The 23,573-nt window shown below is 43.8% G+C and overlaps 1 long non-coding RNA gene across 1 annotated transcript in view; it reads left to right on the forward strand.

The window, feature by feature from the left end:
* The window catches only part of LOC144752172 (uncharacterized), a 993,171-nt gene that overhangs the window by 676,284 nt on the left and 293,314 nt on the right, over positions 1–23,573 (forward strand). The window lies entirely within an intron of this gene.

The raw sequence follows: 23,573 nt of genomic DNA on the forward strand, positions 1-23,573 counted from the left end.
TATTTAGAACTAATAGCCAGATTAATCAGCGTGCTCCCAGGCACTCAGGTCACGTACGTTATTTTGAATCATAAGAAGCAAGAATCCAGCAGGCAGCAAATAAACACAATGGGGCAGATTTATGAAGGCTTTGCGCCGCCGGTGCGTCACTTTTAACATGGGAAAAAGTGACGCACCGGCGGCGCAAAGCCTTCATAAATCTGCCCCAATATTTGCTGCGAGTTACCAATTATATAATTCCTAAAGCTGACACCAGAGAGTCACATCATATATGTTATGTGTAAAGGAAAGGTTCAGTGATGTACAAGCTACAAAGATAACAAGCATTGGCATAGCCAATAGGTCTCGCCTTTGGGACCTATACGTTTTTAGCCATGCAACAGTTGATGTAGCTGCACCAAGGATATTGTGCTGCATAACTAAATACTTATAAGGTCCTAAAACCGAGACCTATTGGCTATGCCAATGCTTGTTTAGCAAGCAACGTGGTTAGTGATGGAGCAAGGTTACGCATGTAAAGCGACTTGCTTGGATTCAATCCTTTCAGAATAACGTCTAATATGCTAACCAATATTTTCGTTTTCTAATAATTGCACCACACAACATTTTAGTATCTTGGGGAAGCTTATCAATATGCTTTTACTAACCGTAATCCTAATGCACTAAAATGGCCGCCGAACGCGGTATTTTCTACTGCGCATGCGTCTGTCACACCCACGTGACATGACGTATTTCTTTGCTTGGAGGGAAACTTTTGCTTCGACGCACTAGAATTAAGATGGCTTCTCTATGTTTTAACGTGCTAAAAGCTTGCATCGCTGCTTTTCCTAAATTGTTTGTTCTGCTTAACTCCTAACGCTGTAGTTAAAATAAAGTAATGGGAGTAGAGTAGAGATAAGTGGTATACAGTGCATTCATTTATTCTTTGCTCTAAAACTGTTTTTCTCTGACTTTGCTATTAGCCCGTGTATGGACCAATCAAGTACATTGTTGCTCCACCTTGGGTCCGACTGCGCTGACTTCACCCGAGCCCACAAACCATGGCATTGAATCCATGCCAGATACTGTCCTACCAGTGATGTTCCTGAGAACCTGACCCGATGAACTTTCTAGAGCAAGAGACTAATATAAAATGTTAGTACATTGTATTTGTTATTGATACATTCACTGCCGGGTGGAATAAAAATGCATGGGAAAATAAAATTATGGGAGGGAACGTAAATCTGAATAATGAATCAAATGACCTCATAACTGGTATGGTGTGATGACCTCTCCTCGCATTTTGACCAATCAAATTGAGGGAACACACAATTTGCAACATTGGGGGGTGGTACACTGCCCTGGAAAATGGTATAAGTAAGGTAGGCTTAGCTAGTTAGATTGTCCGACTTGTCCAAATAGCTGACCTGTCACTGACCCAACGCACTCAATAGGCGATCGAGAGCAGAGGTGCTGGCGGAGCACTCTGTCAGAAGATTCGATAACCCAATCAGGGTTCCGGAAAGGAGTTCGATAACCCAATCGGGGTCCAACTGATAGCTGCAGAGAGGGATGTGACGCTGGAATTGCACTTTAGCTGTGGGTGCCGGTCCTGTCCTGCGGTGGTCCTGTCCTGATCTAATTTGGTCCGTACCTGTCCTGATTCTGGTCTTCACCTGTTCTGTCCTACTGGCACCTGCACTATCGGGGTTCTGTCCTTTATCGCAGCCCGTGGCCAGGGTTGGTCTTCACACTATTCTAGGTAAATATAAAATAGCGTGGGTATGTCATTGTACTGTTTCCCTTTTCTAACCATCCTATGTTTCAATTCTTAAAGAAAGTTTCATAATATTTTCACATCATCTTGCTTTGATCATATTCTTTCTAACTGAATGAGCTTCAATGAATTAATATGGACTCTGACATTTCAAAATTTACATAGATAAAGTGTTTAAACCTTTCCCGAGTCTGGTTATTTTATACAGGAAATGTTAATTGCTACCTATTTTCTTGCTAACTCCCTTGATCCCTTAGGACTCTAGGTACCAGTGACTAGGATTGGTAAGTCAAAGGTATAGGTCCTAAAAGTTATTTATCTGGTTAATCGCAGGTTTACCTGTTCAAAGTGTGTATGTTTTTATGGGCCCAGGTGAGTATGGTAAAAGGAGTAGGTGAGTCCGCACTCTATCAGTATTACTTTGGTAGCAGAGTAGTGGTTAGGGTTTAGTTAAGATAGGTAGTTAGTCATGTTTTTGATTATCGATTTGATTTTATATTGAATTTTGCATTGATTTTATGTATTAACCAAAACCCGTTTGTATTGTTCTATGATTGTTTGGAATCCCCGGGGGCAGAATAGCGGGTGATAAATGGAAGCCACACTGCAGTAAGGTCACTTGCCTAAGGAAGTAAGTGCATGGTTATGTAAAACCGGAAGCACTATTTAGGGACTTGCTGTATAAATGTGTGAATAATTGATAGCAAAGAGTTCGTTAAGTGAAACATTGGTGTTATATCACCTAGAAAGGGTAACACCGAAGAAGTAACAGTTTCTTCTGAGCTTGATTGACAGCAAGGGGGTTCGCTGGTGAAACTTTGGCCTTATATCACCTAGAAAGGGTAAGCCGAGGGAGTAACAGGTTCTCCATTGCTTGTGTGAAGGCTAGGCGGAAGAGATCTACTGGTAGTGTGTGAAGAGTAAGCGGAAGGGATTTACTCGTAGTGAGTGTAAACTCATCTATCCTTTGAATTAGTCACTTAGGCACAGTGGCGAATGTTTTTATGTTGTTAAATTAATGAAAATTTCATTTTAAACTGAATAGAAGTAAGTTTTCATATTACCTTGCAAAGGAGGGAGACAGTTGCGGAGCTGCGCTGACGTCACTTAGAGCCGCGCTGGAATTGGTTGAGACAGCGGGTGTGTAGCTGAGGTAATACTCTAAAGGAGGGGTGAGTGCAGGAGCGTGAGAACTCGTCTCACGGGAAAAGCAGCACAATTATTGGTTGAATTTATTTGAATTTTAATTGTCGATTGGTCATTGAAAATAAGAAACACGCTGGTTTTGGAAGCTTTTTAGTAAACAATCGAGTGTCTTTGCAAATTAAGTTCAGCACAAATTATATGTGGCATCTAGATCCAGAAGATATAGGAAATAGACCTGATAGAAAATATTTAGGGTTTGCTAGAGAACAACAGATAAGAGGAAGGCTACATATCATGTACGGAGAGAAAAGAAAAATTTCATTTTTCAAGAAAGTAAAAAATGTCTTTAAGAAAGATAAAACGATTAAAACAAGAGAAGGGATTATTATTCCACCGAATACGCCCGCATCATACATGATGGTAGAAAGGGGCTACCACACTTGTGTGTGGTTGGAGAACTGGATGGAGTACACTAAAGATGATGGTGTCTTGGCATTTCCAGAAAATGGCATCATAGATGATGGTAGAAAGGGGCTACCACACTTGTGTGTGGTTGGAAAACTGGATGGAGTACACTAAAGATGATGGTGTCTTGGCATTTCCAGAAAATGGTACTTTTAATGGTAGAATTTTGTATAATTTGAGAACTCGCGTTAATGAATTAGATCCCAGACCTAGATTGACTCAAAACAAAGCATTAGAGGAATGGGAAACTGAGGCTTTTGAGCGAGATAGACCCAGAAGTGACAGAAATTGGAGTACATATTATCCCAGATTCCCCAAAGAAACCCAACCAGAGATAAGCAAATGAAGAAATGGAGACAATCTATGTTTGTAGAAGGATTGTATCCTGTATTTGCGTTAGAAGAACCATCAGGAAGTAAGTGTATGGAATCGACAAGAAATTTAATAACTAGTGGTGATACAGAAGAAGATTATTTGGAGGATTTGTTAATGAAAAATACGCCACCTTACCATGAGGAAGCAAGTAGAGTTAACCCTAGAGCCCCGTTCTTAACACCACCTTTAATTCCACAAGTCATACATGAAACCTCATTAGAAAAAGTCTTACAAGAAAAGGAAGAGAGAAGTGAGTTAATTCAGAAAATCTCCCAGTTAAATACTAGCCCTGAAGCCTTGACTATTGATGAAAAGCAGCGAGACTCCCAAGACTTTTGATGCTGCTTGGTGCAAACCACCTCTAATTCACCTTAAGAATAGCGATCAAAATAACGAGGCAGGCGCTGGCAGTTGGAAGGCGAAGAACACGTTTATTGCTCTAGAGGAGAGCACATCGCATCAGACACCGGGGCTATCGTCAGGAGGTGCTCTAACTGTATCTCTGAGGCCTGGACTTTTATATGTTTCTGTCGTCACTTTATTGCATGGTCAAACATTCCTGGCATTACTTTATTACATAGTGAAACATCCTTGGAATCCCCGCCTTAAGCTAGTTCCCACATAAGTCCAGTAGCAAATGTTCCCCCACCTGGATTTTACAGATGATCGATATCTCGCAGCTGGACATTCCGACAGGACCTACTAAAACACGTGGGATCGGTCAGATCAAAGGGGTCGGGTCACTGATTAAATTCCGGCCCCTTTGTTGGTGAAGCAAGTTCTGTCGTATGTGGGTAATAAACTATGTCCACAGGGGTCGGTTAGTGCCTTGGACCAGATTGAGTGGCCAGGTGCAGGGAAGGAGGTCATCAAAGGGTCCTGATTGCGCGCAGAGGACGAAAGGACAAGTGGGTTTGGTGTGGGAAGTGGCTCTAGGGTATTGTCATGCTGACATGGTTTTACGGCCTCGGTATGTGTGCTCGGGTTCAGTCAGGGCGCGGGGGGATGAGGGCGCCTGGGGTGATGCACAGGTGACCAGTAACGTGGAAAATGGCTGCAGAGACTAAAATGGTTGCCGCTTACGCGTTCCTAGGGGCCTTCGTACACAAGATGGCGCCGACAATGTTCATATTTATCATCTTACTTTTCACAGTCACCCCTTTGAACATATAGGGGCCAGCTTGTCAGTTCACGTCAATGTCCATAATGTCCTGTACCTCTCTGTAATACATTGCTTTCATGTTTTCGCATCGAGTGTCCAAAGTCTTAGAGCACAGAGAATGTAAACAAAGAGAACACAGGGGTGGAATGCAATGTATCCCCAGACAACAGCCACATATTATTAAAATCGAAACTAAGAGGACCGTCAATATCTTCCAACCCCATTCTTTTAATATGCCCCAAAACCAGTTTTCCAGTGTCCCAGTCTCTGGTTCTTGGTGGATCTCTGATGCCAGCCAGTGGAGATGTTCAATTGCCTTGTAGACTGAAGGCGAGCTGTCAGGGACAAAAGTGCAGCAGCTTGCACCGATGATGCGGCATGCTCCTCCACGGTCAGCTAGTACCACGTCTAGAACAAGACAGTTCTGTAAAGCTACCAAGCGGAGCACCTGAAGCTCGGCTGTGTTGTTGGTGAGGATGCCAGCTGTGACGTTCAAGGCTGTTTCTACTGCTAGTGATAGGTGTCGGATGGCTCGTCTGTTTGCCATCGGGCCCCATAGCGGGACGAGTCCTTTTGCTGCATCAAGGAACTGGGATGCGGCGGAGTCTGCTTGTTCTGTGTCTTTGGACCGCCTTTCTCTGTGATGGGCGGCAGATGCTGTGTAGGTTTACGGTAAAACAAAGGCAATGTAGCAAATGCCCCCTCCCAGCCTTTTGGGACCCAGGTGTAGGCTTTGATACCACAGATAAAGTACATGTTGGGTGATGCAACAAATGAAGGGGGGTCGGCAGTGTTCAGAGCCCTTGTTATTTGGCAAAAGCTGTGACCTACGATCTTAGTCCCGTGGCCTTTGATGCAGACAAGGCCTGAGACGTTCACCACAAATAGGTCCACTGTCAGAGTTGCAGCAGTTCATTTCTTCAGATAGGAAAAAGTTGGTCTTGCTGGGTTGTGGTACCCTTGCATTTCAATTCTTTCTTTGGTGGGAATGTTCATAGGAAAGGTTGCATTTGATGTCAGAGGGCAGGAGGGAGCAGAGGTTCTCCCTGTTTTGTTCAACCAGAACTCATTGTAAAACTGTTTGATGGTTCCATCGGAGGTGGCATTGTCTTTGTAGCTCTCTTGCAGGAGCATTAACCAGGCGAGGCAGGACCCATGAACAGAGAAGGGTGAAGGGATGGACGGGATGGAATGTTCGGTGGCATGAGGTAGCAACCCACAGATCCAACAGTTCGTGGCATTTGCGGCAAGATTGTGTTGGTGCAATAACTGTACGAAAGAATTGTTCCAGAACTCTTTGCCCAGTTCTCGGAGGCGTGGGGACAGTGACACCAGATAGTGTTACCGTCTCGGTGGTGGGTTGCACGGTGGGTGACATTGTCCTGTAAGCGGGAGCATTTTCTTCAAGGTACCAGATGGCAACAATCAGCAAGAGGCAGGTGAGAGGTGCTGCCACGAGAGTTATTGTCTTTGCACTGTGCAGCTTGGCACGTTTGGATTCGTCGCGGTGGTTCTTCGGTCGTCCGGGATCTTCCATCACCTTCAAGAGACTCGACGACTGGCAGGACCACATACCTTCGTCTAGCGTATCTCCCTGTAGCCTTGTAGTATTAGCTAAAGATCTGAGACTTTTGACTCAGTTAGTGGCCTGCTTGTCGGAGCACTCTCCTTTCGTCGATCTCAGCCAATTCAAGTGTCTCTGTTTGTGGATAGCAACTCAGGGCTGGTCGGTCTTTGGTCAGGAGCTCTTCCTGGCTGTTCACTTCTCCAGGGGCCGTCAGTGTTGGAGGTATCCTCTTGCAGTGGTGCGCATGCACCCAGTTTTTCTTTCCTTCTACACGAAGGGCAGTTCGCGTGGTAATCAGGACCTGCCAGGGGCCCGTCCACCTGGGTTCTAGACTCTTCGACCTTTTGAAATTACGGGTTAGCACAAAGTCCCCAGGTTTGATATCATGTCCTGGGCCCCTGGACACGTCTGGAATGGCATGCAGCACCTGTTGGTGAATAAGAGTTAGTTCTGTCCTCAATATGTACAGGTAATCAGACATTAGTATGTCCGGGACATCATGGATGGAAGTTGGCTTTGGTGCTGCCCAAATGTTCATAGGTCTGCCAAAGACCCCTTCATAGGGGGTTAGTCGGTGTTTGATTGGGGTAGAGTGCATTGATAGCAATGCCAGGGGGTGAGCGTCTGGCCATTTTAACCCAGTTGTGGAGACTATTTTTGCTAGCTTTAGTTTGAGTGTGGTGTTGTGTCTCTCTACCAGGCTCGCTGATTGAGGGTGGAAAACAACGTGGAACCTTTGCTTTACCCCCAACCCCTTCAATATGTTTTGTAACACTTCGGCTACAAAGTGGGGGCCATTGTCGCTCCATAAAACTCTGCAAAGGCCACATCGGGGGAAGAATTGCTTTAGTAACACCTTCGCTGTGGCTAAGGCGGTGTTGTCGCTGGTGGGGTAAGCCTCCACCCATTTGCTAAAAGCGCACACGATCACCAATACGTATTTAAGACCGCGGCACCTTTCGAGTTGGATGTAGTCCATTTGGAGGACTTCAAAGGGATGTTCGGGGACTCCAAACCCTCCCCGTGGTACTATAGTCCCCTTCCCTGGATTGTGTTGCAGACATACTAGGCATTGTTGCACTAGGCGTTTTGCTGATTCTGATATCTTGCTGTTATGCCATACTCTGGTGATCAATTTGGTCATGGGGGAAGATCCTATGTGTGCTGGTAAATGTGCCATGGTCAATATAGGGATTAGGTAGGCATTTGGTAATAGCCATTTGTCCCCGTCACTCGTTCTCCAGTAGTCTTCCTCGTCTTTTAGTCTCACCGAGCCCATTCAGTCAGTTCGTCCTGTGTGCCTGCCGTTTGTATATCCCTAACAGTCGCCCTAGCTTCAGTCCATTTTTCTGCTTGTGACCTGGTCACGTACATCCGTGTCGTGGTTCTGTCTTGGGCTGTGGTTCGGGCAGTAATGTCAGCTAGTGCGTTCCCCTTGCCAATGAGGTCAGTCACTTTCTTATGTGCTTGGCATTTAATCACTGCTAGCTGCTTGGGGAGGAGGACTGCTTCCGTCAATGCTGAGACTAGATCTCCGTGTAGGATGGGTGCGCCGTGTGACGTCAGGAACCCTCTTTCTCTCCAAAGGAGCCCAAAATGATGAACCACCCCAAAGGCATACTGGCTATCAGTGTATATGTTGACTGTTGTGTTAGCCGCTAAAATACACGCAATGAGTTCTGCTGCTTGGGCGGATCGCTGGGTAATGCGGGCTGCCTCTAGGATGGTTCGGGCTGTGGTTACGGCATATGCTGCTGAGGTGGTGCCATCGGGAAGTTTGAGGCACGAACCATCCACCCATAGTTCCCCGTCTGGTTCTGGGAAGGCAGTGTCTCGGAGATCTACTCTACTCTTTGTCTGTTCGTGCAGTGGAGTCACACCAGGGTCAGTCTCGGGTAGTGGTAACAATGTCGCAGGATTGAGAGTAGTGCATCATTTCAGTGTGATGTATGGTGCTAGCAAGGTTAGCTCGTAGCCTGTCAATCGGGCGCTAGTCTGAGGTTGGGTCTTGGTCTGGTTCAGTAGTGTGTCGACTGCATGGGGTACTAAAGTAAAGTAAAGTAAAGTCCACATTTGTAAAGCGCACAATCACCCGTTAGGGTCTCTAGGCGCTGGGGGCCGTCGGGAAGATTAAGCAAGCTATTGCCCAGAGTCACATGGTGCTGGGCTAACCTGCCGCCGGAGCCGGGGATCGAACCGTGGTCCCCAGATTCCAGCGTCAGTCGCCCTGGCCGCGGCGCCACACCTCTTCCACACTAACACTGTGATGGGGTTGGAGAGCACTATTCCCTCACTTTGGCGTATGGATACAGCCGCAGCCGCCACGGCGCGTGAGCATGCTGGCAGCGCTCTAGCTACCGGATCGAGGGTGGCAGAGAAGTAAGCACATGGGCGATGTTTGTGACCAATCGACTGTGTTAAGACGGACAATGCACATCCCTCCCTTTCATGAGTGTAGAGGAAGAATGGTTTGGAGTAGTCTGGGGTACCTAGAACAGGAGCTGAACAGAGGGCATCTCGCAATTCTTTGAATGCTGACTGACATTCGGGTGTCCAGGGGAAAGGTGAGGGGGTGTCTTTGGCTAGGAGGGAGAGAAGGGGTTTCACAGTGAGACTAAAGTAACCACTGTCGGCAGAATGAGGTGAGGCCTATCAGAGAGCCGACCTGCTTCTGATTCTTGGGAAAGGGAGTGTATAGGATTGTCTGGATTCTGTCGGGTGTGAGTCTTCCTTCTTTCGATAAGAGGTGACCTAAATAGGTCACTTGTGGCTGGCAGAACTGCAATTTCTTTCGAGAAACTTTGTGGCCAGTGTCCACAAGGAAGTGTAGGAGTTGGAGGGTGGCTCTGACAGCTAGTGGAGTGGTGTCTGCTGCTAGAAGGATATCGTCCATATACTATAACAACACCACTCTGTCCGGCAATTGAACTGCATCTAACTGTCTCTTGAGCGCCTGGCTATAGATGCTCGGGCTCTCTGTGTACCCCTGGGGTGCTCGACAAAATCTATACGAGCGGGATCTTAGAGTGAATCCGAAGAGATAGCGACTGTCTTGGTGAATTGGTATGGAGAAGAAAGCATTTTTAAGATCAATAACAGTGAAAGTGGTAGCAGTTGACGGAATCAGGGTTAGGATGGTGGTGATGTTAGAAACTACTGGATACTGTGGTACTACTATTTTGTTTACTTCCCGTAGATCGATGATAAAGCGGTAGGCCTTTCCATCTCCCTCTCCCTGTCTCTTTATGATTGGTAGGATGGGACTATTACAAACATTGCTCACTACCTCTTCCACCACTCCCGCCTCTAAGAGTGACTGTATGATTTCGGTCAAGGCTTTCTCGCCCTCTGGCGATATCTTGTACTGGGGTATTTTCGGTAAGGTTGCGCTGGGCTGAATAGTCACATGTACTGGGTCGATCATCATTCGTCCTACGTCGGATTCAGCCTTAGCCCATAGATGCGAGGGTAAAGTATCTAGTAGGGATGTATCTGCTTCAGAGACGGGGTACATGTGTTGGGAGGGGTTGTCTTTTGAGAGCTGGTGATTGTCATATAAGATGACTCGTACTCCGTCCGGCGAACACCTGATAGTCGCACGGAAATGTTTCAGTAGGTCGAGACCCATAATGGCGTCTGGGGTGTTGGAGGAGAGAAGGAACGTTGTGTCAATAACATTGTTTTCCACTTTGAAGGGGATTGGTCTGGACAAAGGGTTGGTGGACGGCGTACGTCAAATCCTATAGAGGTTATGTGTGAGCCAGACAAGGGTGCCCGTGGGATCTGTCGTTTGGATAGTGCACTACGTGTTGCTCCTGTGTCTACCAAAAATGGTGACTCTGTGCCCAGGACCTTTGCGGTGACATAAGGGCCTTGCTGGTCAACATAGAGCTCGACTGGATCCCTCCCTTGCCCCTGGCTATCCTATGCAAAGTCATACATATTGTCGTAATCTGTCTGCTGGCACTGGTTCTGTCTAGGGCGGTCAAATGTGTTCACTCTTTCTGGCCTTCCTTCGCTAGCTTCGCTTGCATACCCTCTTCCACGTCCTCTTCCTCCCTGTTCATGTGACATTTCTCTCATCCCTCTGCCTCTACTAGCTCCTAATAAGGCTGGGCTCTGAGACTTCCAGTGCCCGTATTCTTTGCAGAATGCACATTGGTCTTGTCCCAAGTCCTGTCATCGTACATACGGTGTCACTGAGTCATTTCTAGGAGGCTGTACTCTAGGGATATTCTGTTGGTAACTTCCTTTATATGGTTCCCGTCCCGTATTTACCCCTTGGAGCTGGGCTATCATTACTCTTTCCTTTAAGTCTTTCTTTTTCTTTTCTGTGGCTCTGTTATTTTCGTTTTTCTGATGCTCATAGTACTGAGCCATTTGGAGAATAGCCGCTGGCTTAGAGGCTGCCCAACTGCTTTCGCTGGTCTGTAATTTTTGAGATACCTCCGGTAGTAGTCCTTTTACATAATTCTGCACGAACAAGTGGTGTCCGGTCGCAGTGGACATGTCCTGTCCACTGCAGTCGGAGAACACTGTTTCGAATCGCGAGAAATACTCGGAGACATCCTCTTGTGGTTTCTGGCGGCATGCTGTCACTATGGACCAGTCTATCTTTTTCTCTGGTATCAATGTTTTTACTTTCTGCACTATTTTGTCGGGGAGGTCCAATATAGCTTTAACTGGTTTTTGGCCAGGATTTCGCTGTTTGTCTAATGTGTCGAGTTGTTCTCAGGTATGGCCAAACAATTCAGAGTGGTTTATCTTCCTGATCTGCTTCCACACATCGGCCTGCAGACATAACCCGAAGAACAAGTCAATGTCGGCAAGTGTCATTATCATGTACTTCAAAGCGGTACCTAGTTTGGTGTAAAAGGCAGTGGGATTCTTCCATAAATCTGGAAGAGACTTACGGAATGTCAGGATGTCCTGTCTGTCCCATGGCTGATACACCCAATTGTACACTACCCTCCCTTTAGCGTCCTGATGATTTATGTTGTCATGAGTCCCTTTTCCTCTAGGGGGGACCCAATACAGGGCAGCACCTTTTATCGGCATCATGTTATCCAGTTTTTCCATTGGGGGAGTCACTGGCTTCGATGCTCTGTCTGTATCATCCGCCCTTGTTCTATAAGGTGGCGGAATACTTCTAACGTGGACAAGAAGAGTTCTTCTACCTCGCTGTCATTCTCATCTCCTATGTCCACTTTTCTATAAAGTGCCATTAGCCTCGCTGGTCCTACATCTTGGTATTTCTCTTCATAGGCAGTGAGCGCATAGTAGCAGAAGCGCGCAATGAAGAATCGCTTGTGGCTCGCGTCATAAGAATTGCATATGTCTGTCACATACTCTTCTGTTTCTCTTCTATTTACAAGGGTTTTGACTATCTTATCAATATTTGCCCGCTCGTGTGTACTTAATCGCGGAATCCTGGGTAACCATTTTTCTACTGGTCCTACTACCACTAATGCTTTCGTGGTTGAGGCACTTGGTGCAGGTGGCTCGATTGGAGCGGAAACGACTGTGGCGTCTCCGCTGATATCTTGCTGTTCTTGTTGCTGTACTATGGGGTGGTTAGGAGCATAAGGAGGTGGCATGTGGATAATCGGGGACCCAATAAGAGGTCATCGTTTATTCTTTGTTTAGCCGGCAACTCTGGGTACAGAGTTGAAGGCCCGATAATTTCGCTTCTTGTTCTCTTTTATCGTTCTCTCTTTCTTTGACATCCTCTTCTAACTTTTTATAGTTCTGGTAAGCAGACTTTCGTGTTTCTTCATCCTGCCTGGCTTCATCTCTTTTCTTTCGTTGCATTGCTTCCTTTCGCCAGAGGCCGAAGTTGTCGAGCATGGCTTGCGTGGTTTTCTTTTTAAAGAGCGCTATTTCTAAGATTTCTATTTTAGCAAGATTGAAAGTTCCCGTCAGTGGCCACTGATTTACCCGGTTCTTTCTAGTATATTTGTGCCATAGTTTGCTGTAAGCAACGGTGGCAACTCCATATTTGACATACATGTCCTTGTTAGGGGTGCCTTCCGGCGGTGTTGGATGACTGACCTCTAACAAACGGTCCGGTCCAAAACAATAAAACAATTTTGAGAAGAGAGGCATGACGTACAAGCGGTCAATATGAATATCTCAATAGGTCGTGGACAAAGGTCCGCACTACCTGTCCTATGCTGCCTGCAAAGAGGGAATATTCCTATTCTACGCTTGTTTGCAATCAGGGAATATCTCAATTACTACCAATAACTTCAAAGAACGGAATACTAGTATTCAAGCGAACAATTTCAATACAATCAAACAATCAGTTTCATTTGTCGTATATCACGACCTTACCTGGACCGTTATGGACACTTTCTTCGGCGTCCCCTTCCAGCGCCTGTTTGTCCTCTCACTCCAAAGATGCAGCGTTCCTGTAAGGTCCCAGTCAGGACCGCAGGTCACTCGAGAGAGGTCCGTTCGGAACCGGTGAAGTTCAGTTGATCGGCCGCCAGACGAGGGTCTCTTTCAGGCAGGTGCACTTCCCGATCGTTTAGATGTTCACTCCATCGTTAGGACCTCTCTCACTGGACCCACGTGTCACTGATGGGCCCGATGTTGTTGCGCCAATTGATGAAAAGCAGCGAGACTCCCAAGACTTTCGATGCTGCTTGGTGCAAACCACTTCTAATTCACCTTAAGAATAGCGATCAAAATAACGAGGCAGGCGCTGGCAGTTGGAAGGCGAAGAACGCGTTTATTGCTCTAGAGGAGAGCACATCGCATCAGACACTGGGGCTATCGTCAGGAGATGCTGTAACTGTATCTCTGAGGCCTGGCCTTTTATATGTTTCTGTCGTCACTTTATTGCATGGTCAAACATTCCTGGCATTACTTTATTACATAGTGAAACATCCTTTGAATCCCCGCCTTACGCTAGTTCCCACACAAGTCCAGTAGCAAATGTTCCCCCACCTGGATTTTACAGATGATCGATATCTCGCAGCTGGACATTCAGACAGGACCTAAAACACGTGGGATCGGTCAGATCAAAGGGGTCGGGTCACTGATTAAATTCCGGCCCCTTTGTTGGTGAAGCAAGTTCTGTCGTATGTGGGTAATAAACTATGTCCACAGGGGTCGGTTAGTGCCTGGGACCAGATTGAGTGGCCAGGTGCAGGGAAGGAGGTTATTAAAGGGGCCTGATTGCGCGCAGAGGATGAAAGGACAAGTGGGTTTGGTGTGGGAAGTGGCTCTAGGGTATTGTCATGCTGACATGGTTTTACGGCCTCGGTATGTTTGCTCATGTTCAGTCAGGGCGCGGGGGTATGAGGGCGGCCGGGGTTATGCACAGGTGACCAGTAACGTGGAAAATGGCTGCAGAGGCTAAAATGGTTGCCCCTTACGTGCTCGTAGGGGCCTACGTACACAAGATGGCACCGACAATGTTCATATTTATCGTCTTACTTTTCACACTATTCTAGTAACCATAGGTCCTGTTGTTCCATTATATGGAGAAAAACAGTCTAGTCCTAAAACTCCCGTCTTGACTACACCTGTAGTTCAAACTAGAAAAGAACCCTTGATAGTTGATGATCAAGCAAGTGAATGTGAGTCAGTGATTTCCCTGATGGATTTACCTATAAGAGAACCGGTGGGTGACTCGGTCAGGAAAAACACTCCCACAAGTTCTAGAGAGGTACGGATAGAAACATCCTCAGGTACAAGGAGTCCTACTGTAGTAACTCCAGAAGAAATTGAGAGATGGTCCAGAGAAATAGAAAAGCCTAAGGGACACATGCATCAAGCTTTTTTGCATTCGCAAACGGTGCGAATCGCAAAATTCGGCCGTTTGCGAATGCAAAAACCTTTTTTGGGATGCATCATTTTTTCCCCCATTTTTCACAATTTAAGAAATCGCAATTTTTTGCGATTTCTTAAATTGCGATAGCATTTAAAAAATCGAAAATTTTGCGATTTCTTAAATGCTATGCATGATTTGTTTTAAATTGCGAATTCGCAATTAGGAAGGGGAAAATTACCATGAAGTAAACCTTCATGGTAATTTGCGAAAAGTTTCAAAAATGCACAAAAGTGCATTTTTGAAATTTATATTTTACACACACACATGCCCTTGGGACATGTGTGTGAGTAAAATGTACTTACGTGACATTTCAGGGGTGCAGGGGGGTCCTTTGGACGACCCCTGCACCCTTGAAATTGCATTCTCATTTTGCGATTCCTTAATTGCAAATTCGAAAATGAGAATGCCTTCCCATTGATTCCTATGGGCCTCTAGGCCCATAGGAATCAATGTAAAGCGATTCCTTAATTGCGATTCACAATTAAGGAATCGCAAATAAGGAAAATTAAGAAATCGCAAAAACTTTTGCGATTTCTTGATGCATAGGAATTTGCGATTCCTAAATTGCGATTCCTTAATTTTCGCAATTTAGGAATCGCAAATTCCTACAATGATGCATTTGGCCCTAAATCACAGCCGAAAGTATTGGACATTTTTAAATTAAGAGTTGAAGTAGAAGAAATGATTGCTGGAAATGTGGGATTGGAAAGATTGAATACACTCAATGAAGATGAATTGTTATTTATATATGAGAGTATTACTCGGAATACTAAAGTATTTCATGAAAAATTGATGAATATGGCTGCTGACATGGGAATTGACATTGGTAAATCTAAAGTGTTGAAAAAACCTTATCGAGCTGAATTTTATGACAAAGATTTAGAAAATATGAATGTGTCAGGATGTGAATTGCAAATTAAGGTACTATTGTCGCTGTTGCAAAAATGGGGTGATTTAGAAAGATGGAAAGCTAGAAGGACAAAGAAAAAGGAGGAAGCACAGGGAAAAAGCACTGCATCTTCGTATGTATTAAAAGAGTCAGAAAAGGTAGAAAGGTTGTGCCCCATGGGAGAAGTGCCAGGAGGAGGGTATGTGCATGTCCCATGGTCCTGACAGGATATTTTATCATTTACAAATGATTTGCCGAAACTTAGAGAGAAACCTGTAGAGTGGTACTGACAAGTCGAAAGGTTTGGATGGGCTATTTGACATTGTTGTCCCTGTAGATTTATGGACAGAATGCAAAATTGCAGTTGATTGGCCAAATGACGAGTACCCTAGAGACCCAAAGACAGGACCCCCGTCAGATGAGGTTATGAAGAAATATAATCAAGTAATATTATACTTGAAAGGAAAGGTACCCCCAAAAGAAACAGATTGGACGAGAATAGATAGAACTACCAAAAAAAAGATGAATCAGTACACGCATACTATGAACGCCTTTTACAGGTATTCAAGCAATACAGTGGATTGGAAAACATTGATACGAAAGACATGACCCATTTTATTTATCGGTTTGTGTCAGGGTTAAAGTCAGAAATCTCGCAAATGATTAAAGATCATAAGATTTGCTGGCAGGCCAACCCTATAGATGAGATTCTAAAATATGCAAAATACTGTGGAGATGAAATTGACAATAAACGAAAAGAATTTAGAAGAAAAAGTAATGTGGGCCCAAGTAAAGTTAGCAGAACAACAAGAACTCCGGTTAAGTCAATTGAAAAATAGTCAGAATCAAGGAGATGGAAATGGGGGTAAACCAAGAGGAAAATTCAACAGAGACGAGTTCAAAAAGAAGTTTTCTTGTCACGGGTGCGAAAAATTGGGGCATTGGAAAAACAAGTGTAAAGCTGTATTGAATAATAACCCTGTCCAAACAGACGCAGAATGGGGTGTCAAGGAAGCAACAGCAACAGGTAATACAAAACCAGTTACCACTTGCACCTATGCCAGATACTGGGAGCAAAGGCAAGCACAGTATGGATACCACAAGTTGGGAGGGAAGTGGTAGGAGAGACGTAGCGACATCACAATTTCTTTTGAGCGAAACATTCTTTGATGAAGACACCTACTGACGGTGCCTGAGAGGGGAGGACGAGTAGTGCGTACTTGGCGCATCCTTACCGGTAGATCAGTCAGGTCCATACATTGAAGGAAAGGTTGAAGGAAATTACGTTACCTTTCTGTTGGACACTGGCGCTACCCGTTCTACTGCGAGGACAGCCGACGTTCCAAACCTACCCCTCTCAGTAGAAGCGATCCAAGTAGTAGGCGTTTCTAATAAACAAATTAGTACCCCAGTTACAGAACCAATGGAAGTCAGAATAGGGAATTTTAAGGAAATGCATACATTTGTCGTATGCGATTCTAGTCTAGTGAACCTGTTAGCTAGAGATTTGGTATGTAAAATGAACTGCACAATCTTTTGCACACCAAGTGGTGTTGAAATTCAAACAAATAAACAAAAGGAGAGTAAGGGAATCTATTCACATAAGTGAATGGAGAGTACTCCTGGTCCCCTGGACTAAATATCTGAATAGCCACGCACCAAGAATCGATGAGTGTGAAAGACTAATGATTGTTTGACCACTGAGCACGCCAATATTGATAGGTGTGCCAGTTCTTCCCTTTTTTATTTTCAAGATATTGGTAAGCGCCAACACAAGTAGTTACTATTGTTTGGCGACGCCACCGCACATGAACAGTTCGATATAGTTCTGATTGGGATGTTCACTAAGCAAGCAGATTTGTGAGAGCCAGCACTTCACTACGTTACAGGCACGTAACGGGTCTTCTTGTGACTATTTTCTTTTCTCCCACAAGTCTTTTTGAATTTTTCTCGCCCATTGGGAATGAGACATTGCCCTACAACAGATTTTTGTTAGTAGGTTAAAAGGAATCTAGGACTGGCAGTGCGTTAGTGTGCCCTGACCACCCATTTTCCTCTGGTCCTGAAGAAAACCCGGCACTTTCCAACCACAGGTTGAAACATGTAGACCTATCACATACAGATACACATGGTCATAATAAACCTTAATTGTATCTACACACCATTTTAATATTGTCCAGTAGTCTTAGAATAAAAGTTATTTTTCACATAAGTCATACCAGGACATTGTTTAACATTATTTTTTTTTCACCATTCACACAAATACCAGCTCCACTGTAATTCAGGTGTCGAAGCACACCCTGATGGCACTCGGCTATTAGGGTGGACCCCGATAATGAAGCATGTCACCAACCAGGTTGGTGAGTGAGGGGTTTATAAAAAACAAAGAAGGACTTTCTTCTTTTTTCAGCCTTAGTCATCCCACGCAGATTGCTCTTTGAGCTCATTCTGGTGGTACTCCTCTCATGTTATTCAGTTGAAATACAATCACCAGATGAAGATGGAGTGTATAAATTAATGTTAGCCAGACAGGAGACTGAAAATAAAAAGATGACTGTAGAAGATTTACCAAGAGAATTACAACACACGGTAAAACCTGAAGTGTGGGATTTTACAGGAAAAGATGTAGGATTAATGGCAAATGTCGATCCGATAAAAGTGACAGTGAAAGAAGGTGCAGTTTACCCAAATATTCGGCAGTACAAAATGAGCCCGGAAATAAAAGCAGGTGTTGCAGCAGAAATAAAGCGTTTGGTCGAGCAAGGCATTTTGCAAGAAATAATGAGCAGTCCATGTAATTCATCCATAATTGGTATAAAGAAACCAAGCGGAAGTACAGGGTCGTACAGGACCTCCGCAAGATTAATAAAATTGTCATCCCATGTTGTCCAGTTGTACCAAACCCTGCAGTGATTCTGTACCAGATACCGTGGAAAGCCAGATGGTTTACGGTAATCGATTTATGCCATGCATTTTTCTCAATTCCATTACATCCAGATAGCAAATATCTTTTCTCGTTCAAATTCGACAACCATGTGTACGTTTGGAACGGTGTCCCTCAGGGGTACACAGAGAGTCCATCAATCTTTAATCAGATTTTGAAAAAGTGCCTTGAGTCTTTGGTGCTGCTCGGACAGTCTGCCCTGGTGCAGTATATAGATGATCTGTTGGTGGCATCTAAAACTCGGAATGACTGTATTGTTGATACCATTGCATTACTAAATCATTTAGCTGAAGGAGGACATAAGGTGTCACCTGAAAAGTTACAATTTTGCACCACTTGAGTGAAATATCTGGCGCATCAGATAGAGAGAGGTGTCAGATGAGTTACTTCAGAAAGAATCATCAGAATAATCAGAAACATGAAGCTACCTCAAACACAGAGAGAAATCAGAATGTTTCTCGGAGTTGTAGGTTACTGCAGGCAATGGATTGTGGGATTTGCAGTCTTAGCTAAACCCTTGATAGAATTGACAAAGAAAAGAGCGAAAGACCCAATAGAATGGGATGACGAAAGCATGACTGCTTTCTTGAAATTACGAGAATGTCTGTGTTCAGCTCCAGCTTTAGGGATGCCTGACTATTCGAAAGAATTTGCACTATTCTGTGATGCACGTGACAATTGTGCACTGTCTGTCCTGACTCAAACCCATGGTCTAATGCGATGTCCTGTGGCATACTTTTCTGCTACACTGGATCCAGTGGCATCTGCATTGCCAGGATGTCTGAAAGCGGTAGCTGCAACTTGCATGAGTCTTGAGCAAAGTGAATCTATCATTATGGGACATCCTGTAACCGTATATGTTCCATATACAGTTGTAATTCTGTTAACAAGAACGCAAACTCAATATTTGACTCCCAGTCGGCTGACTAAATATGAGCGAACCATTTTAGGTGCTGAAAATGTGACTATTGCCCGATGTTCTGCCCTGAACCCAGCAACACTGTTGCCTGATTCACATTTTGCAGAAGTCAAAGAAGAAGTCGAACATAATTGTATCGACCTCTCAGAATACTGTACCAAACCTCGCCCAGACATAAGAGAAGAACCATTAATAAATTCAGAGCATGAGCTATTTGTAGATGGTTCATGTATGCGACATGAGGAAGGAGGATTGAGTGCTGCTTATGCTGTCTGGGGTCCAGGTGAAGCATCCTATTTACCTGGAGTCAAGTCTGCACAAGTAGCCACATTGATTGCATTGACAAGAGCTTGCAATATTGGAAAAAATTGGAAAGTAACCATCTCTACTAACAGTGAGTATGGTTATGGGGTTGTGCATGACTTTGGCCAACTTTGGATGCAAAGGAAGTTTCTGACTTCATCAGGTACTCCTATTAAAAATGGAAATTATGTAAGAGATTTACTAGAAGCAATTTAATTACCAGAAACAGTGGCTGTGGTCAAGTGTGCTGCTCACCAATCTGGCAACGACAGAGTGACAGCAGGTAGATATGCTGACCAATTAGCCCAACATTGTGCCAAACGTAAGATGGTAATAAACAAGAACATTGATGCATGTGGAAACAGCTGCCAACTTATGCTGTTTAGAGGTGTGAAAACGTGGGAGGAAGTGAGAGACTTGCAAGATGGAGCAGAACTAAAAGAGAAGGAAGAGTGGGAAAAGATAGGATGTCAGAGAAGGGCTAGAGTTGGTGTCATTATTTACCTTGATGGTAGGCCTGTATTCCCAGACTCTATGCTTGCTCCTATGGCTAGGATGTATCACAGAGATTGCCACCTAGGGCGGGATGCCATGATCAGGTTCTTCAGACAAACTTGGTTCAATGCGAGATTCTGGAATGTAGCAGAAAGTCTTTGCCAGAGGTGCTTAACTTGTCAGCAAATGAATCCTGGGAAGAAAACTGTAGTGTTACCAGGAAAGATTGGAAAGGCAGAGGGTCCCTTCATATGACTACAGATTGATTTAATCCAGTTACCCCCTTGTCGAGGACTGAAGTATGTCCTTGTCATTGTCTGCCTATTTTCATAATGGGTGGAAGCCTTCCCTACTAAGAGAAATGATAGCATCACTGTAGATAAACTCTTACTCAGAGAACTTATACCATGTTTCGGCTTTCCAGTAACGATTGAATCAGACCGAGGGTCTCATTTTAATAATTAAATAATTGGTCTTATCTGTGAAGTATTCAAAATTGAGTAAAAGCTGCACTGTGCATACCGCCCAGAGGCTTTTGGAGTGGTAGAACAACTGAATGGAACAATCAAGTCAAGATTGGGAAAGATTTATGAATCTACCCGATTGGAATGGCCTGATGCTTTACCTCTTGTTCTGATGGTACTCAGAAGCATTCCAAACAGAAATACAGGCTTGAGTCCCCATGAGATACTCATGGGAAGGGCAATGAGGCAGGCATGGGTACCAGGACACAAGCTGATAAATATATCTGATGACTTAGTTCTAGAGTACTGCAAGGAACGGGCTGACCAAGTGGGTTCTATCTCTCACCAGGTTGGGGAAGTCGCTGTCGCCAGACAATCAACTCCAGCACATGACTTGAATCCAGGTGACTGGGTAGTGATAAAAGAACATACTCGAGAATCTTGCCTAGCTCTGAGGTGGGAAAAGCCACATCAAGTGATATTGGTTACCACCACAGTTGTGAAGTGTGAAGGAATTCCAAACGTACTCAGATTACAGACATCAAAGCCAGTAGTAATTCTGAGGAGGATCAGATAAGGACAGATCAAAGTACTCAGACATTTGAAACACCAAACAGAACTCCTGAGTCTGAGGAGGGAAAGACAGGTATTAGGGCGAAATCTCAGGCAGAAGACAATCAAGAAATCGAAAGACATGAGCAGGACCAGATAGGTGTAGAAAAACATGTTCAGGAAGAAGAAGGCGAACAAAGTCAAACTTAAAGTCAAAATCATATCCAGCAAGCTCCTGAACAAGGCCAGATTAGTATCCAGGCAGAAGAAACAAAAATAAGACCTGGACCAAGTCAGATAGAGAGGGATACAGAAGATGACATTGAATCAAATGTGCCACAACTGAATGAAAATAAAAGAGCATCTGAAGAAAGTCAAAGCACAGTGCCAGCTAAAAGACTCAGACAAGGAGATAAGTGGCCTGGTTTTGTCAAAAGACTGAAATTCTGCCTTAAAACAATAAATGAAGAACCAGAGCAAGTAAATGAAATATCAAGCCAAGCTGGACTATCCACAGAGGAACGTAGAAGGAGGAGTCCACGATTGAAAAGACTGAATAGCAAGTTCAAAGGCCCTGAATGGACTTACGTCATGTTTGAAGACTTTGAAAACTTAGAAATAAGTGACGAAAGTGATGATGAGCTAATTGAGGATCAGACTGACGAAGAAGTGAGCCAACTTGAGAAAAAGTTCACAGGTTAAAATTCTGTGGAAAAATTACAAAGAGGGGCTAAGTCTCCTTAGTCAGAAATGGCTGATTGTACTGTTAATGGAAGACCGAAAAGAAATTGTCTTAAGACATGCTGTAGAATATGCACATGTAGTATAGTGATAGTACTCATAGTATGGTTAGGACTGACAGTAGCTATTCCTTATCTAATGAGTAGACACATGCAGAATGACACTTATATACATGAGAAGGTAGAAATACCTGAAAGTCTAAATGCACATGAAAGGATAGATAGTCTCACACAGCAAAAAGTAGATTTTGAAGCATCAGAGGAGGAAGGATTACACAATAGTAAAGTTAAAAATAGAACCAATTTAAATGTTTTCGCTAATCTCTTAGTACATTATGTAGAAGCAATGGAAATTAGTGATTGCTATGTGTGTATGTAGTTACCCACATCAGTAGCCGAAGGTGTGACGTATCACCATTTGCCCCTGACATATGGTATTTCATGTAGTATTTTAGCTAGTTTATTTTATCAGAAAGGACCATTACACTATTATTATTCTAACTCATACGTAATATTTTCTGAACTTCCTATAAGTAGTAACCTGAACCCTGTACATACTAAAAGTGACATAACACGTGATATGGGTGAATATTTCCTAATAATAGTTACAATAGATATAGCTGAAGCACACAAGAACAATTTAACATGCATTTTACATGAAAGGAAGAAAATATTTTTTAATTTAGTTGAGAAAAGGAGACAGGATTTCCAGAGAAAAGCTACTGAACAGAAACAAAAGATTCCTAAATGGGCTGAAATTAATGAGTTTACCTCAAATGGCAAGACTCACGCTGCTATGTTGCTGGATTTGAAAAAGAATGGGAAACTCTGTCTCCATAGGGAGAAAACGAGTTATTATAACAATGTATTCAGTGGTTCCAGTGAATGTGAACACAATTATAAGGTAATTGGGGGTTGGGGATTCAAAGATGGAACCGAACCAGTATTCCCTGGAATTTATTATATTTGCGGGAACAAGGTCTATTTTAACCGCATCGCTACTAGGGAGATTCTCCTGCTGTGCTGGACAGCAATAAAAACGGGTGTGGTCATGACGAGCTCAGCTCGTCATGAGCACAGGAGCACTGTACTGCATGACGAGCTCAGCTCGTCATGAGCATGGAAGGGGTTAAGTTACCTGATCATTGGTATGGGAGTTGTTATTTTGGAATAGTATTCCCCAAAGGTATATCATGTGAAGAAAATCACTGGAAGCAATGAAGAAAAGAATGGACTAATAAGTAATAAAAGAGCTAGTTTTGCTGAAATTGTAGGTGATATATTTTGTGCATTGATACCTTCAGTGAATACTCAAAGAATTTGCAAATTGTCAACAGTCGTGGGTCATTTATCGACTGACACTGCTGGAGGATTTCTGATGATCAATACTGAATTGGTTGCGATAAGATCAATGGTTTTACAAAATCGACTTGCTCTTGATACCTTATTGGCAAAAGAGGGCGGAGTCTGTAGAATGTTGAAAGCACAACATTGTTGCACTTACATACCTGATAAAATCATTAAAATTAAAGGGTATGTAAAGAATATTACACATTTGGAAAAAGAACTCAAACCACTGGAAGTTGACAGTGCATAGGAGAGACTAACAGATGGTCTCTCCTCTGTAGGTAGTTGGTTTTCTAATGTAGGAAAAAGTATTGCAGGTAAAATACTGATGCCAATATCGGGAGTAGCCTTGCTGATTTTAAGCATCATAATTTGGTGCAAATGTTGCAGACACACAAGGAAGTATAAAGTTAACACGAAAGGAAAGAAAAGACATTTTGATGAACTTGAGCTTGAAGAACTAAATGGGGATTTGTATAAGAAGATGAAACATTTTCACATGAATAATGACAAGAAACATAAAATAGTGTTTGAAGAAATTGAACTGAGTAAATGTTGAAAGTTGTCATGTTTCTGTAATTTGTGATGATATAAACTATCATCAAAGAG

Source organism: Lissotriton helveticus, chromosome 4_2 (assembly GCF_964261635.1).
Source record: "Lissotriton helveticus chromosome 4_2, aLisHel1.1, whole genome shotgun sequence".
Classification (NCBI taxonomy): Eukaryota; Metazoa; Chordata; class Amphibia; order Caudata; family Salamandridae; genus Lissotriton; species Lissotriton helveticus.